The sequence below is a fragment of the Cricetulus griseus genome (assembly GCF_003668045.3).
Source record: "Cricetulus griseus strain 17A/GY chromosome 1 unlocalized genomic scaffold, alternate assembly CriGri-PICRH-1.0 chr1_0, whole genome shotgun sequence".
Taxonomy (NCBI): domain Eukaryota; kingdom Metazoa; phylum Chordata; class Mammalia; order Rodentia; family Cricetidae; genus Cricetulus; species Cricetulus griseus.
In genome coordinates, this window is record NW_023276806.1 from 227,424,840 (window position 1) to 227,441,581 (window position 16,742).

The 16,742-nt window shown below is 40.2% G+C and overlaps 1 gene segment (V, D, J or C); it reads right to left on the bottom strand.

Annotated features, from left to right (window-relative positions):
* LOC107977037 overlaps positions 1–16,742 on the bottom strand; it is a 151,260-nt gene that overhangs the window by 95,156 nt on the left and 39,362 nt on the right.

Below are 16,742 nucleotides of genomic sequence, written 5' to 3' on the forward strand. Positions count from 1 at the left end.
TAGGAGCTCACAAAGAATGAACAGACAACCAGGCCCCTGCATGGGACTTACCTAGGCCTTTGTTTATATTTTATAGTTTGCAGCTTGGTCTTCTTTTGGGACTATTAACAGTGGGAAAAATGGCTGACTCTGACTATTGCCAGCTTTGGGACACTAATCCTCATTCTTGGCAGCCATATCTAGCCTTCGACTTGATGTACCCTTTTTTGTTGACTTCCATGTGAGGCCTGTGCTGCTGTGAAAAGAAACTGAGGAGCTGAGGGTAGAAAAGGGATGGCTGGGACTTGGGAAAGAAGAAAGGGGGGAACAAAGAAACAAACAAATAATTAAGTACAATATTAAATTAAAGAAATCCCTTGATGGATGGAAGTTGCTTTTAGTAACTTTGAAAAAGTCCTCCTTTGGGTACATAGTGGGGCTCTTTGAACAATCCCTCTGAAAATGTTTATCTGTGGTTCCTTAATTGATTTGCTCTGATTTTGGCTAATCTCCTTAATAATTAATAAGAAGAAGAAAAAATGGATATCTGTGGACAAACCCTGGAACATCAGTGATGTGAAGAAGGGAGTTACAGAGTTACTAATAAGATGGTCATTGAGAGAATATGCTTTCTAAGCAGGCTCCCTGATTTTAGACATTTTTTTTTTTAGAGGGCAAAGAACTACACAAATACAATTGTCAAATTCTACAATTTCAAGAAATTTGCCTTTCCTACTTATGTAATATTAAGGCTACATGGGAACCTTGAGAGTATACAAACAATACCATGGTTATAATCCGTGATTATCATAAGGACTATCAATGTGGCCCTAGGTAATTGTATTAAGAATATCTACCCTGTTTGTTATGTACAACTGCCTGTTCTAGAAGTCTATACTAATTTTGAAGAATAGAATGGCTTTGGTCAATATTCAACATGACTTTTGAACAGCAATGAGGTACAAGGAGACATGGGAAGATTGTGGATATTTCTATTATTGTGAAAGCAGAGTATAATGCTGTATGCAGTCAGTGCTGACTCTTCTTGAATCCAGGTTTTTCTGTTATCTTAGGTCACTCCTAAGATTCAATGTTCATTTTACTATGGTATAATGCAGCGGTACAAGGGTAGTACCTCATTGTGTGTCAGCTTGTGCTAATTTATAAGACCCAATCGGAGGGTCCTCCCTATCAGATGTTTTCCTATCCATTGATCCAAGATAAAGGAAAAGCATGTTGGAGGTGAGGTCATGATTGAGTTCTCTGAGAACTAGTGATGGTTCTGGAGTTACACAGTAATGTAGGAGAAGCTTAGTGACAACTTTGTCAATTGGGTTAGAGTGGGCAAAGTGGCTGGAAGGTGGAGGATTATGCTGCAGTCCTATTACTGGCATGGCTGGGTTAGCTTCCCTCACCTGAACAGTCACACAGAGTTGTCCTTAGGCATCCGGTTTCTCATTTACTTATCCTAGGTCATTCCTGAATGGGAGGACTGTCATACTGCCACGTCTCCCAGCCTGTTCAGAGTATTCACCTGCTTCCCCCTTACAATCATGTGACATGTTCAGAAAGAATTGATTTGGAGGGAATCCTTTCACCTGAGAAATTGTCTACTATGGCATGTTGCTACAAGGCCATAGGAAGATATGGAAATTGTTGGAGCATGTGAGACTTGCTGCAGGCAATGTTCTTCAGACAATCCAACCAGAGGCCCCAGTGGCATAGGATAAGCTCATAAGTGTGCTCACTTTTCTCTTGGTGTTTGTCCTTCCAGAAGAACATGAACATAGAATTTTCAGTGTCCCTAAAGCTCACTGTTTCTTGCTACACCTTGTAAAGGGGACCATCCAAGGACAGAGGCGTTTCTGTACTTGGGGTGTTAAGTCCACATTGCTCCTGGCATGCTCCTATGGAGTGGCGTTTCTCTGTGCTGTCTCTAGGGATAAATGTGGAAGTTAGAGATTGTACATGTGGTTTTCATTCTTAAACTAATCTCAGATTTCATCAGATCACCTCCTAGTCATCCCTCCCTTATTCCCTGTATATTTCTCTACTCCATCCTCCCACTGTGTAATGTGAGGCTCTGTTCTTCTTTAATCTCAACTGTTTTCTTCCATTATTTTTCCCCAATATTTTCTTTCCTTCATGTCACACTTTCATGTTATCCTATAAATCTATTTTTTATGATGTCCAATATTCTTCTCTGTCGAGTGAAGAAATCTCTTTGCCTTCTTCTCAGAATCTGACATCTTAGGCAAAGTCTCTGAGGCCATGGCTGGGAACTGGCAATCAGCTAATTTGAGTAGATTTTCTTTTCCTACCCCACTTGCTGCTCCTCAATTTGGATGTGTGTAAGCCCTGCAATTTTCCTCTTGTAGGTAGTTCCATTTGAGATTTTATTTATTCCAATGTTTTATTCTAATCTGTATGTAAATGAGAACTCTCTTGGTTTTGAATTATTCAGAATCATTTGGGTTTCTATGTCTGATGGTAAAATTTAAGCTATTAATTGGCTGAGTCGGCCACTGAATGATTTCTGCATTGGGTAGTTTAGACAACCAACCTCAGATCTGGGCCAAGTCTTATACTAACAGCCCACTTAAAAGGATATGGAAGAAATACAATTATACTTTTTGTCCTCATACTCCCTTTCAAGTTTGTATATAGCAAAATATCTTGAGACAATGATTCACTGGTGTTGAAACCTACTTTTTGGGAATCCAACATGGATTGAAAACCAGCAGGTCAAAATTCTTTTGGATCAATACCTCATTTGCAATGCTGTAACACTAGGCCTTATAGAGTGAACAACTCAGGATTGTTGCCCTATCTGTCTTGAGAAAGCCTTTGTTGAACTACTTGTGACACAGCCTGTAAGCCATTCAAACATCTTCTTTAGTATCTGTTTATTCATTCCATCAATTCTGTTTCGTTAGAGACTCTATTAAGTCTGCTCCATGAGATGGAATCCATATCTGACACTGCTAAAGAATCCAAGAACCTGAGACTAGGTAGTTTATAGGCACAGGGGAAACTTATATTATAATTCACTATAAGAACATAGCAACCAAATGGCTCCCTAGAACAGATTGCTGTATCCATGGAGTTATACCCATACACTTTCATCAGAAAATCTTCTTCTGGTAGTAGATAATAATTGGCACAGGTACCCACAACTGGACAATGTGCAGAGTATGAGAAACTTTCAGAGGTCTTTGTTTTTAATGGGATATCTTTATAAAACCTCTCTCTGAAGTCTCTTGGGTCTATTCATAAGAGAAGACCAATGGATTTGAAGCACCAGAGGTGGTGGATAACAACATGGTAACATTAAATTCTAGATGTAACAGAGGGAATGCACATGTGGACTGGGAGACCCTATGAGAGCATTATAAGACCTGTATAGTTTCAAAACTGACATGGTCCCCTCATTGAGAGGGAAAGGTGGATACAGGGTCTGATCCTATGCAAGAAGCTATTTGCAATGGATGTCTTTGAGAGGGAAAATTAGCTTTTCCACTGGCTGTCACTGGGTTTATCATTTATTAGTTAAGGCCATACATCCACGTGAGTTGGTCAACACCAAATGCTCTCCATTTTTATGTAGTTGTTTTTTAGATGTCTTTTTTGTCTTGCCAGCTTTCTCTTTTTAGTATGCTTCTCTTGATTTTCATTTTTTGTTGTATTTTTTGGGGGAGAGCAAGAAAAAACATGAAGTTTGTTTTGTATGGGTGTGGTGATAATAATTTAGGAGGAGAAATATTATGATATTATTATTATATATATTACATGAACATTTAAATAAAATATTAATTGTCACAAGTGTGATTAAAATAAAGAATTGAATTAATTAAGTATAATGCTGTACTAGACCAAGAAATTTAGCCATGAGTTAGGAATTATGACAGAGACTCCATCTTTGTACTACAAAACTGAATAATTCAAACAAATTACAAAGGCATTACTAATGAAGCAGACAAGATAAAGAATCCCAGATGTTTGAGACAATGTTGAGAAATTATTAAACTTGGAGAATAATGAAGAAAGAAGGCACTCATGACTCTAATGTCCAGGACATCCGGATTCAAGGTCAAACAAATAAGTGGGCAATGCCTCCCTATACCTCTCTTCACTGAGGAGTTAGCCACACCGCTGTTACTTTGGTTTTAATCCAGAGTCACTGACGAAACTTGGGTACTTCAGATTAGTGATTTCATCACCTACCAAATTTCCTGTCCTTTTTTCACCTAAAATCTTACACTGAATATACAGTATTGTGGGGTTTACTGAGACATTTTCAAGCATGTATGTCATTATCCACTTTGCATATTAGTCCTCCTCATTATAGTCTTTATTCCTTGATCCTTCTTCTCCATAATCACCTCCATTCTACCTTCATGGGTATTTGCATCTTATGAGTGAATAGTGCACATTGGTGTTTTTGAGACATGTGTCTCTAGCTTCACAGGAAAACCTTAAGTTCCATCCATGATCAAAAATTGTCTACTGGTGAAGATGCAAGGAACAGTAATAAAAAATAAAATTAAAGTAGTGGAACAAGACAAAGGAAAAATAAAATGGCCAGGATAAATAAGACAGGAGAATGAGGGAAACAATGTCAGGGAAAGTATGTGATGGAAAGGAAAGGATATAAAAATCCAAATGCAAAATAAAGGCAGGTGTGTGTAAAATTAGGTGCCAGAAAGAATAAATAATATAAATGTAAAATAATTTAAGATAATGCAAGTGCTACAAAATAATAGTAAAATAAAGAATTAGAGGAAGAAGACAAAGAAAAAATAAAAGGAAAAAGAGTCTCATGTATTTTTCCTGATGGGTCTTCTAATAGTGTAACACTCGTTTGTTGGAAAGATAGTGTTGAGTGTCATGGGGCTTTGCTACTGTACTTCCTCTCATTTGTTAGTGCTTTTGGTAGAATTCTGGCTTCCAGGTCCAGTTTGCATTGTCAAGGGCAGCTCTGCACTCATTTTAGAACTGTCTTTACTTTGCATACAGAGATCTATTCATGGACCTGTGACCTTTGTTCTTTGTCAGCTGGGAAGTGTCTCATTGTTGTTAGAGCCAACCTTCTTTACACAAAGAGGTTCAAAATCCAAGCCAGGTGGTGTGTTGAGAGTCCATGAGAGTAGAGAAGATGACCATAGCAGTGGGGTCTGCTCTGGAAGGGGAAAGCTGAGAGAACTGAGACTCCACTGCCCAGTTTCAGTGCATTCAAATACTGCTCAGCAGCAATAACAGAGCAGATGGAGAACTCTGTGGGAATGGGTGAGCTAAAGGACATAAAACCAGAACTCTCAATGCTTCCTGACATTGAGAGCATATAGGAACACAGAAATACATGGATCTTAGAAGTCTTACTTTCTCCTATAAAACACACATGAATGGACTTGCTCTTTGCATTAGAGGAAAAGACCAGAAATGGCATGATCTTCCATACCGTCAATTTTCTGCTGTTCAATCTATCCATTTTTCTCAGAGCCCCATATATGACTACCTAATGTCGTAGTAGTCTATCAAGACTATGCAGCAAATTGTTCCTGGATTTGAAATGTAAGATTGACCCTCTTATTTTCAAACCCTCCCAAAAGCTCAACATCAAGATTAGGTACCTTCTCAAGATGGTGTCTGGTTATAACCCTGTGAGATATGGCAGTGGTGAAAATCGTCTCTTATCCATTGCTGGCTAGTTACATAGTCAAAGTGTAATGAAAATGAATACCAGCCAAAATATAGTAAACACACAAATACACACACACACACACACTCACAGAGGCAAACACAAAAACACATCACCCTGGACTTAAGTATTGAAAACAACACAGGTTTTTTTTTGTTATTAATTGTTGATACTTTATTGGCAATGCCATCTGTTCACTCCAGACTTACCTGTTAATACTCTTTGATGTCCTAGTATATTAGTCTGGGTTCTCTAATAGAAAAAAACCTGAAAGAATGAATGTATACATATTAAAGGGATACATGCTGTGGTCCAGGTGGTCCAATCATGGCTGTCTCAAGTCAAAAAGTCCAAAATCCTGTAGTGGTTCATTCCATGAGAACTGATGTATCACGACCTCCAGTGTGTAACTGATTATAGAGACTCATTTTTTAGAGGACTCTTAATAGTTACTGATTTTGAATCTATATTAGTCTCCTGTCTTAATTACAATTTCTATTGCTGCAGTAAAAGCCATGATCAAAACCCTGTGAGATATGGCAGTGGTGAAAATCGTCTCTTAAAAGTTTGTAGTGAGATAAACACCCTGCCTATACTTGTAGCTCTCACCACAGGCGAAGATGTGACAGAGGGGAGAACTAGATCTGGGGTCACAGAAGCCAGAGCTCTCTCTTGCTGCTGGTCAGATCACAGGGGGCTGCCTGGGAGCATCCTTGGAGCTGCAACCTGTGGCAGCCACCTGCCTATTGTGTAATCTTTCCCAATAAACCTCATTTAACCTGTGCTGGGTATAGTGAACCTTGATTCCCATGAGACAAAAGTTTGAGGAGAAAGAAATTATTTGGCTTATACTTCAATTTAACTGCTCATCCTCCAAGGAAGTCATGGCAGGAACTCAAGCAGGGAAGGAACCTAGAGCAGGAGCTGATGCAGAGGACATGGAGAAGTGTTGCTACTGGCTTGCTCTTTATGGCTTGCTCAGCCTGCTTTATTATAGAATCCAGGACGACCAGCTCAGGGATGACATCTCTCACAGTGGAATGGATCCTCCCCCATCAATCACTAAATAAAGTGAGAGTATAGAATAGTAAAAGATACAAGATATAATGAAAGCTGACTAAGGTGATCTGAGAAAACTGGAGAGTAGTTAAAATAGGAAAAGAACCATGTAGAATCCATAAACTTCCATCTTTCTTCCTACAGATATTCCAAAGAACCCCCACTCCATAGGGATATTCCAGATGTAATCTGAACTTCAGAGTACATGTACAGATACACTCCTGTCTTTGGATGTTACCTTTACACAGTGTGGCAAGAAACAGTGTACTAGTGGGGAAATTTGAAAATTCTGTGTTCATGTACTTTAAGGCAGATAAATGGGTGAAGGGCAATGAGTGTGTAGTTTGTCCCATTGGGACCTCTGATTTGATTGTCAACAGACCATTTAGCTGCCACCTGCAGCCAGTCTCACATGGTCTAACAATTTCCATATCTTCCTATAGCCTTGGGGCAGCATTCCAGTTTTAGATAACTTCTCAGGTGAAAAGGCATGCATCCAATTCAACGTTTTCTGAATACCTTCCACCAACATGATGGTGAAAAGTTAAAGTATGTGAGTAGTCTGAAAACCATGACACACGTGGCACTATAACAGTCCTTCCACTCAGGAACAACCCAGGAGGAAATACATGAGAAACAGGATGTAGAGATGACAACTCTGACTGTTTGGGGATATGAAGATACCCAGCCATACCAGTAATAGGACAACAACATATGTTATGAATCCCATGTTGTCCTTTCCTAAAAATTCAGGTTCCAGTTATTCCAACTTCCAGTCAGTTTGCCCCCTCTAACCCAATCACTACAATTTTAGCTAACCTTCTCCTACATCACTGTGTAACTCCAGAACCATCACTAGTTTTCAGGGAACTCAATCATGATCTCATCTCCAACTTGCATTTCCTATATCTGGTGTCAGTGGAGAGAAAATCATCTGATCGGATGGACCGTCCAATTGAGTCTTATCAATAGGCACAAGCTGCCCTTCTATGAATTCCTTATACTACAGTAAAATGGAAACATAGTCTTAGGGATGATTTAAGATAAAAAGAGTCACTAGTGACCGAGCACAGCATTATACTCTCATTATACATATAATATGAATTTCCATAAACCTCCCATTCTTACCTGTACCTCATCCTTGCTCAGAAATCATGTTGACATTCCATTTTTCAAAATGAGTATAGATTTCTAGCACCAGCTGTTTATTCTAGAATATGGTTTAGTTTTGTTTAATATAGATATCCAGGGCAACATTGATGAGGCTTAGTATCATTATGGCCTATTATTTTGCATTATTTTTGTATGTTCTTCCTGTTCCTTTGTGAAATTATCATGACATGACCATGAGAGGTTAATCTTGAAATTGAGATCAAAGTGGAACATTTTATTCATGTAGTTGTCTACCCCACTAACAAAGTAAGGCATTTACCACTCACACCTCACACATTCCCTTTTACCACCTATGAAATCCTTGAGCGTGTCTAAAAAGCACATATTGAAAAACCCACATTTGTTAGGAACTCTATCTCCCTTGTTAATACCATTGATGTTCCAGGGCTGGTTCACAGAGTTCTTAAATTTCCATTTCCTATTAAATAGATTGAGGACAAATTAGAGTATAGAAACTTAGAGACCACTGATAGACTACTGGGGGCATGGTTCATAGACACCCTCTATCTACCAAAACTAGACATTTTTTAAAGTTATTAAAATCAACCTATCTTCAAGGAAGTATTTCTAAGTGTCCTGTAGACTCTTTCTATTCTAACACCTGTGAATTTATTCTAACAAAATGACTATCACCATCTCCTCCATTCATGCATCCTTTTTAAGAATCAGCTGTTTCGTCCTCTATTGAATGAGGATAGAATTTTTCCTTCACACCTGGAGGTTTCCTACTGCCAAGAGCAGAGGTGATGCCACAATGTAGCAAGGAGAAAATACTGTGTTTACTCAGGAAGAAGTAATGAGACCCTATTCCCACTTCAGAGGGCAGCCTTCTTGCTCCACGATGATGAAGGCAGGGCCCACTTCAGTGCTCACCGCTTTGGCCATGATGAGTGCACTCCTGATCCTGGCTACCGTGGGAGCTGCTGATGAGTTGCAAATCTGGCCCCATCTTTCCAATTAACTGGAATACATGGACTCTATCTTCCATCACAGCCCCCTCACCTACCCTCACTCCAGTAGTCAAAGTTACCCTTTGTTATCCTACTTCCAACCAGTGTAATTTCTCACTCAGGCTTTACTTTTCTCACATTTCCATGAGTCCACAGTTTCCAACCTTGTCAGATCCATGGCTGTGATCACTAAGGCTAAAAAGCTGCTCAAGGAGAGGTTTCACAAAATGAGCAAGCAAGCATATTTCTCCACTGAAACAGTTCAGGAAATCTTTCACCAAAGATTCTGTTAAGGGAAATGTGTCCAAAGGCATTTTAAAACAAATTTGCCAAAGTCTCAACCTTAGTAATTCTGATGGACATGTCTGGTGTGTCTTATACATAGGGGTATAAGTTCCCAGATGATTTTAATAGTACCAGGTTGCAGTCAAAGTTAATAACTACTGTTATACTGGCCAGCTTCTGGGAACTCATTTGTTTGCCTGACTTTGCTTGGTAACACCTCTCCCTTATGGTCTCACCACACACATTTCAGTGACATAAAAAAGCTAGGAACAACACAGATCTATGTAGCGTGGGCATTTTCTTAGGTAACCATATGTAAGTGATTCCTTGAGTAATCCATTTTCTTGTGGTGTAGACAACTGATGAAATTCAGAGTGAAGCAAGCAATGGATTAGAAAACTGGCATGTACTTGGATCCCCCCCCCCCCCCACAAAACCCACAACATGTGTTCTTAGGTCATTTCTTCTGTATTTCCCTGGAGCTCAGAAGATATCTGAGCCCTGTAGAATTTAGGTACCTGTCCTGTAGTTCCATCCATTGTACAGTCTCAAATCCTGTAATGTTATGGGAGATAGTGTGTTCCTTAATTTCTCTTAGTCATTCTGCTCAGAAAATAATACTAAACCATTAGGAGGGTGATATATCTGAGGGAACCACCCTCCAATATCCTAATGAATTTTCCTCCCCTTTTATCTCCATTCGGGTGACTTTTCTGCTAATGATGAGGACAAGGTCACAGGAGGATACACCTGTCTAGAGAAGTCTGCCTCATACCAGGTGTCCTTACACTCTGGTCACCACTTCTGTAGAGGCTTCATCATCAAGTCCAGTGAGCAGTGTCTGTGGTCACTGCTACAAGTCATATGTCATGATTCTGAGTCTGCAGTGCCCAGGAGTGGGTCATCTGCACACCAGACATCAGTATGGGCAAGTGATAAAGTTGTAGCAAAGAGGGGAAAGACATATAAAAGAGAACTTGTTGGGGTTTGGGTGAACATAGACCCAAAGTAGGATATATCTAAGACTGTAAAAAAGAAAAAAAAATTGGAAGAAGATTGTGCCCTGAAAGAGAGAGTCAATGCTCATTGTGTGTTGCAAAGAGAATTTCCCCTGATGAGGTGTGAAAACTAAATTTACCTGTGGTCTTAAGGGGAAAATTTATTCTTGAATCATTTACTCTACAACTGGGACATCAAGAACATTCCACTCAGTAGCAACAGAGTAATAGGTAGCAAACTCAGTTTTCATAGGAATGGGTTCAGGTATCATCTACAAAGGACTCAGTTCTCTTCAGAGATGTAGATTCTTCACATGTGAAAATGGGAGAACAGTGTCTGTTATCTGCCTCTTTCATGAGATGAGGGCAAGTCTGAAACAAGCGTGAGGCAACCAGAATGCTCATGTCAGAACATTTCTGTCTAGACTCTGACTACCATGCTCGACCTTTACACTAGATGATGAGTAAACTTAAAAACCTTAACTCCACTCTGTAAAGATCATTTTGTTATCAATGAAAAGCAGAATGATAGAATAAATACAAGGTCCATAGAAGACTATAATCTTCAGCATAAAATACTCACACAGGAAAATACCCGCTGTTTCCAAAATGGAAATGCAATTATTTGACACACCAAATATTGAATTGAGACCAGGAGACTGTATTAGAGAAAGATACAAAGGAACTTGTATGTTGGGATGAACAGTATAGGAATTGTCAGAACCTGTCTTTGTGGGCCTTCAGTCTGATCCAGCCAACTTGCTGGGTTCATACCTGAGAGGGGGAGTGTGGATTGAGAAAGGGCAGGTAAAGACACTAAGAAAGAGATAGAGTCAGAAGGGAAATCCAGTGAATACTGGACTCCCCAAGTTTATCCTTCAACATTCATAAGTACCCCACCAAAAGGGGGACATGGCAGAAGACTTCTATTATCATCTATAAAGAGCAAACAGACTTTTTCCCTTAATCCTCTAGGTATTTAGTAGCCACACCTGTTATCTGGCCTTAAGGGTCAAGAGTAAACACACCTGAGCCCAAGTCTGTTATTTAGATAAGACATCTGCTATCAAGACCAAACACCCTGCAGTAGCCAAGCCTTAGACCTTTAGGTCTTTTGACTTACTAAGCACAGTTTTGAGCTCTCCCATCTTGAGGCAAGATGAAATGGAACCATTTTTATGGGCCCTGACCGGGAATAGTACAGACTTTCAAATGGAGTGTAAATAGCTGGTTTTGTTAATCTACCTTACTTGTCTCAGTCCACACTATGAGGTGATGGTTATGATCTGTAGTAGTCTTCTTAACATAGGATTCCTGAAAGCTGATCTCAGGTGATAAGTAGGAGTGCATAATATTAAATCTTTAAAGCCCAAACTTTATCTATAGGGCACAGTTGTGTCATGCCCTTCAGTGTTTCTTTACAGCTAGCATCGCAGTGAGAACAAACAATCTGAACATCCCTCTGTTTAAAGTAATTTTTCCATATGCTATTGAGGATAATTCCCTTGTGGGCCACCTGGCCAGTATATGCTGGAATGTCAAATAGGAGACTTTTTCCTCCAAAGCAGTAGTTTTTTTTGTTTGTTTTTGTTTTTTTATTTTATTTTATTTTATTTATTTACTAGTTCTAGTTAGGGAACAAGCTTGTTTCACATGTAAGTCCCTTCTCCCTCTCCCTCCCCTCACCCCATCCCTCCTCCCCCACCCCCAGCCCCCCACCCCATCCACCCACCACTCCCCAGGCAGGGTAGGGCCCTCAACCGGGGCTCTGCAAAGTCCACCAAATCTTCCTGTGCTGGTCCTGGGCCCTTCCCCATGTGTCCAGGGCCAGAGTGTATTCCTTCATGTGGGATGGGCTCTCAAAGTCCCTTCTTGCACCAGGGGAAAATACTAATCCACCACCAGAGGCTCCCTGGAGTGCAGAGGCTCCTTATTGACATCCATGTTCAGGGGTCTGGATCAGTCTTGTACTGGCCTCCCTGACAGCATCTGGGGTCAATGTGCTCTCCCTTGTTCAGGCTAACTGTTCCTGTGGGTTTCTCCAACCTAGTACAGACCCCTTCGCTCTTCATTCCTCCCTCTCTTCAACTAAATTCCCGATTTCAGCTTAGTGTATATCTGTGGATGTCTGTCTCTGCTTCCATCAGCCACTGGATGGGGGCTCTAGCCAAAGCAGTAGTTTTATAAATATTACACAGCATTGAAATAAAACAGGAACATGCTAACTACATTGCAGAAAATGTTCTTACTATTCAGACTAACCATAATGAGATCCTAACATTCTCTCATCTGGCTATGAGTACCAGGCAAGGTTATTAGCAGAATATTCTGCCTGGGCTCCCTGGAGGGTGGAAGGGACTCCTGTAATGTGAGCATTCTTCCACTCCTTATCCAAATATTAGTCTCCCCCCACCCTCTCCTCTTCCATATATTTCTCCTTGGTGGAGAGGCCTACACATCATTCTGGAAGGTTTACTGTGGATGAGAAAAGAACTAGTTTCAGCATATTTGAACATGGTCTAGTTCTGATAGATTTCAGGTGTCTGTGAAACCCCTCAGGCCAAGAAGAGTCTATCAGTGATCTCTAAAAGGGGTAAACTAAACTAAAAGGCTTCACTTCTAGGAATGAAGGGACTGGACTCACTCAGCCCCTGTTTTAGCAGCCATGACAGGCTACAGAAAAGACACATAGGCCTCTGGCACAAGGAAACTACAGATCCTCTGGCCTCCCAGAGCCTAGGGCCAAAACTGAACAAAAAGAAACATCAGACCCCCCCCCCCAGCCTCCTAGGTACTTGGTTCCTGGGAACTGTTTGGCCACAAAAGAAACTCCAGGGGAGACCAAACTCTCCCCTATTGTCTCCAGGATTTGGTATCTATGTACAACAGGCCACCTGCAAGTAACAAGACAAAGCCATAGAAACCACAGAATGTTCCCTCTCGGCACTGACCAATGATAATACCTGGTACATAGGTATTTCATGCCAAAATATGACTTTGAGAAATTTTCTTGATTGTTCCCAAATCTCAACCAATCAGAAACCAACCTGCACCTACTGATGTAATCCTGTAACTTCTGTCTTTAAAACCCAGCAGTAGACCGGGAACTTCACCCCTTCTGGATGCTGCCATGTCAGCTTGTTAGACAGGGTCCCTCCTTCGGTGTAGGATAAACTATTTAATAAAACCTCATTCATTTGCATCAGTGGTCTGTCTCCCTGGTCTCTTTGGGGATCCTTTCGACTCAGGAACTACATTTCTTTGTTCTGAACTTGACCAATCTACTTAACGGGAAATGGAAATTTAAGAGTTCTGTGAACCAGCACTGGAACATCAATGGTGTTAAGAAGGAAGGAAGGAGAGTTCCTACCAAGTGTGGGATTTTAGATACTCCACTTTTTAACTATCAAAAGCTGCTGTGACAGCTTGTCTGCATGAAGTTAATTGGTATGGAAATGTTTACTCTGAACATGAGTGGCATCATTCAGTGTGCTTGCCATGTACAATTGTGTGGTATATCTGTAATATGCTTTATGTTGTAATATGAAAAAAAAGTGTTTCATTTTACAAGAGACATATGCTGTAGCATTGTCAGGCTTAATTTGTACAGGTATCCCCATGATGGCCATAACTGCCAATAACTGTGTAATTACAATATGAGCCTCAGCCAGTAGTGACTCTTGTATTGAACCCATTTTTTAAGTTAAATCTACCACAAGACTCAATTTCCTTTTTACTGTGGTGCGAACTAGTCAGAGAAGGGTAGAGCCTGACTGCTTGTCAGCGTGTTGCCTACTAATGTGACCTAACTAGAGAAGACTACTAATCTATGTTTTCCTCGTGGTCTTGTCTTACTGCGGAATGCTGGACCTACTATTCCTTTGCCTGCTACATGATGACTGCTCAGTGTCTCTGCCAAGAAGAGACAGATTTCCTGTCTGTCCCTGTTTATATTCTGATTCTGCCCAGCTACACACATCTCTTCCTGCCTGTCTGTACAGACCTCCAGACCGCTATAGTTAGCTGGTGGCAGTTTCTGCTACATCACTTCCTGGAATCCCACGATGACTCATCTCTGCCTATACTTCCCAGAATCCTCCTTGTCTCCTATTCCTAACTATCATCCTGCCTAGCCAATCAGTGTTTCATTCATCAACCAATAAGACAAACATATACACAGAAAATATTCCCCATCAGCCCGCTAAAACTGAATTTTCAAAATTTTAACAGACTTTGTCTCCCATTATTGCTTAAGTCCAGAACCGTTTGTAGTTTTCAGAGAAATAAATCACGATCTCACCCCCAGTAAACATTCCCTGATGTCTGGTATTCACGGCAAGTATAATATCTGATAGGAAGTCTTCTCTAATTGGGTCACTTTAGCAGGCAACACACTGACAAACCCTCAAGCTCTACCCTTCTCTGACTAGTTTGCACCATAGTAAAATTGAAATTGAGTCTTGTGGTAGATTTAAGTTAAAAAATGGGTTCAATATATAGTAATTACACAGCTATTGGTAGTTAATAAAGAAGACAGAGCTAGCCAAATAAGAGATTTTGCCTAAGATGTCAGTTTCTGAGAAGAAGCAAAGAAATTTCTTCACTCTACAGAGAAGAATACTGGACATCATAAAAGGTAGTTTTTATTGGATAACATGAAAGTGTGACAAAAGAAAGAAAATATTGGAAAAAATAATGGAAGAAAACAGTTGAGATTAAAGAACAGAGCCTCACATTACACAGTGGGAGGATGGAGTAGAGAAATATACAGGGAATAAGGGAGGGATGACTATGAGGTGATCTGATGAAATTTGAGATTAGTTTAAGAATGAAACCACATGTGCAATCTCTAAATTCCACATTTATCCCTAAAGACAACACAGAGAAACGCCACTCCATAGGAGCATGCCAGGAGCAATGTGGACTTCACACCCCAAGTACAGAAATGCCTCTGTCCTTGGATGGTCCCCTTTACAAGGTGTAGCAAGAAACAGTGAGCTTTAGGGACACTGAAAATTCTATATTCATGTTCTTTTGGAAGGACAAACGCCAAGAGAAAAGTGAGCACACTTATGAGCTTATCCTATGCCACTGGGGCCTCTGGTTGGATTGTCTGAAGAACATTGCCTGCAGCCAGTCTCACATGCTCCAACAATTTCCATATCTTCCTATGGCCTTGTAGCAACATGCCATAGTAGACAATTTCTCAGGTGAAAAGATTCCCTCCAAATCATTTCTTTCTGAACATGTCACATGATTGTAAGGGGGAGGCAGGTGAATGAATACTCTGAACAGGCTGGGAGACGTGGCAGTATGACAGTCCTCCCACTCAGGAATGACCTAGGATAAGTAAATGAGAAACCGGATGCCTAAGGACAACTCTGTGTGACTGTTCAGGTGAGGGAAGCTAACCCAGCCATGCCAGTAATAGGACTGCAGCATAATCCTCCACCTTCCAGCCACTTTGCCCACTCTAACCCAATTGACAAAGTTGTCACTAAGCTTCTCCTACATTACTGTGTAACTCTAGAACCATCACTAATTCTCAGAGAACTCAATCATGACCTCACCTCCAACATGTTTTTCCTTTATCTTGGATCAATGGATAGGAAAACATCTGATAGGGAGGACCCTCCGATTGGGTCTTATAAATTAGCACAAGCTGACACACAATGAGGTACTACCCTTGTACCGCTGCATTATACCATAGTAAAATGAACATTGAATCTTAGGAGTGACCTAAGATAACAGAAAAACCTGGATTCAAGAAGAGTCAGCACTGACTGCATACAGCATTATACTCTGCTTTCACAATAATAGAAATATCCACAATCTTCCCATGTCTCCTTGTACCTCATTGCTGTTCAAAAGTCATGTTGAATATTGACCAAAGCCATTCTATTCTTCAAAATTAGTATAGACTTCTAGAACAGGCAGTTGTACATAACAAACAGGGTAGATATTCTTAATACAATTACCTAGGGCCACATTGATAGTCCTTACGATAATCACGGATTATACCCATGGTATTGTTTGTATACTCTCAAGGTTCCCATGTAGCCTTAATATTACATAAGTAGGAAAGGCAAATTTCTTGAAATTGTAGAATTTGACCATTTTATTCGTGTAGTTCTCTGCCCTCTGAAAAAATGTCTAAAATCAGGGAGCCTGCTTAGAAAGCATATTCTCTCAATGTCCATCTTATTAGTAACTCTGTAACTCCCTTCTTCACATCACTGATGTTCCAGGGTTTGTCCACAGATATCCATTTTTGTTATTATTTTTAATTATTAAGGAGATTAGCCAAAATCAGAGCAAATCAATTAAGGAACCACAGATAAACATTTTCAGAGGGATTGTTCAAAGAGCCCCACTATGTACCCAAAGGAGGACTTATTCAAAGTTACTAAAAGCAACATACATCCATCAAGGGATTTCTTTAATTTAATATTGTACTTAATTATTTGTTTGTTTCTTTGTTCCCCCCTTTCTTCTTTCCCAAGTCCCAGTCATCCTTTTCTACCCTCAGCTCCTCAGTTTCTTTTCACAGCAGCACAGGCCTCACATGGAAGTCAACAAAAAAGGGTACATCAAGTCGAA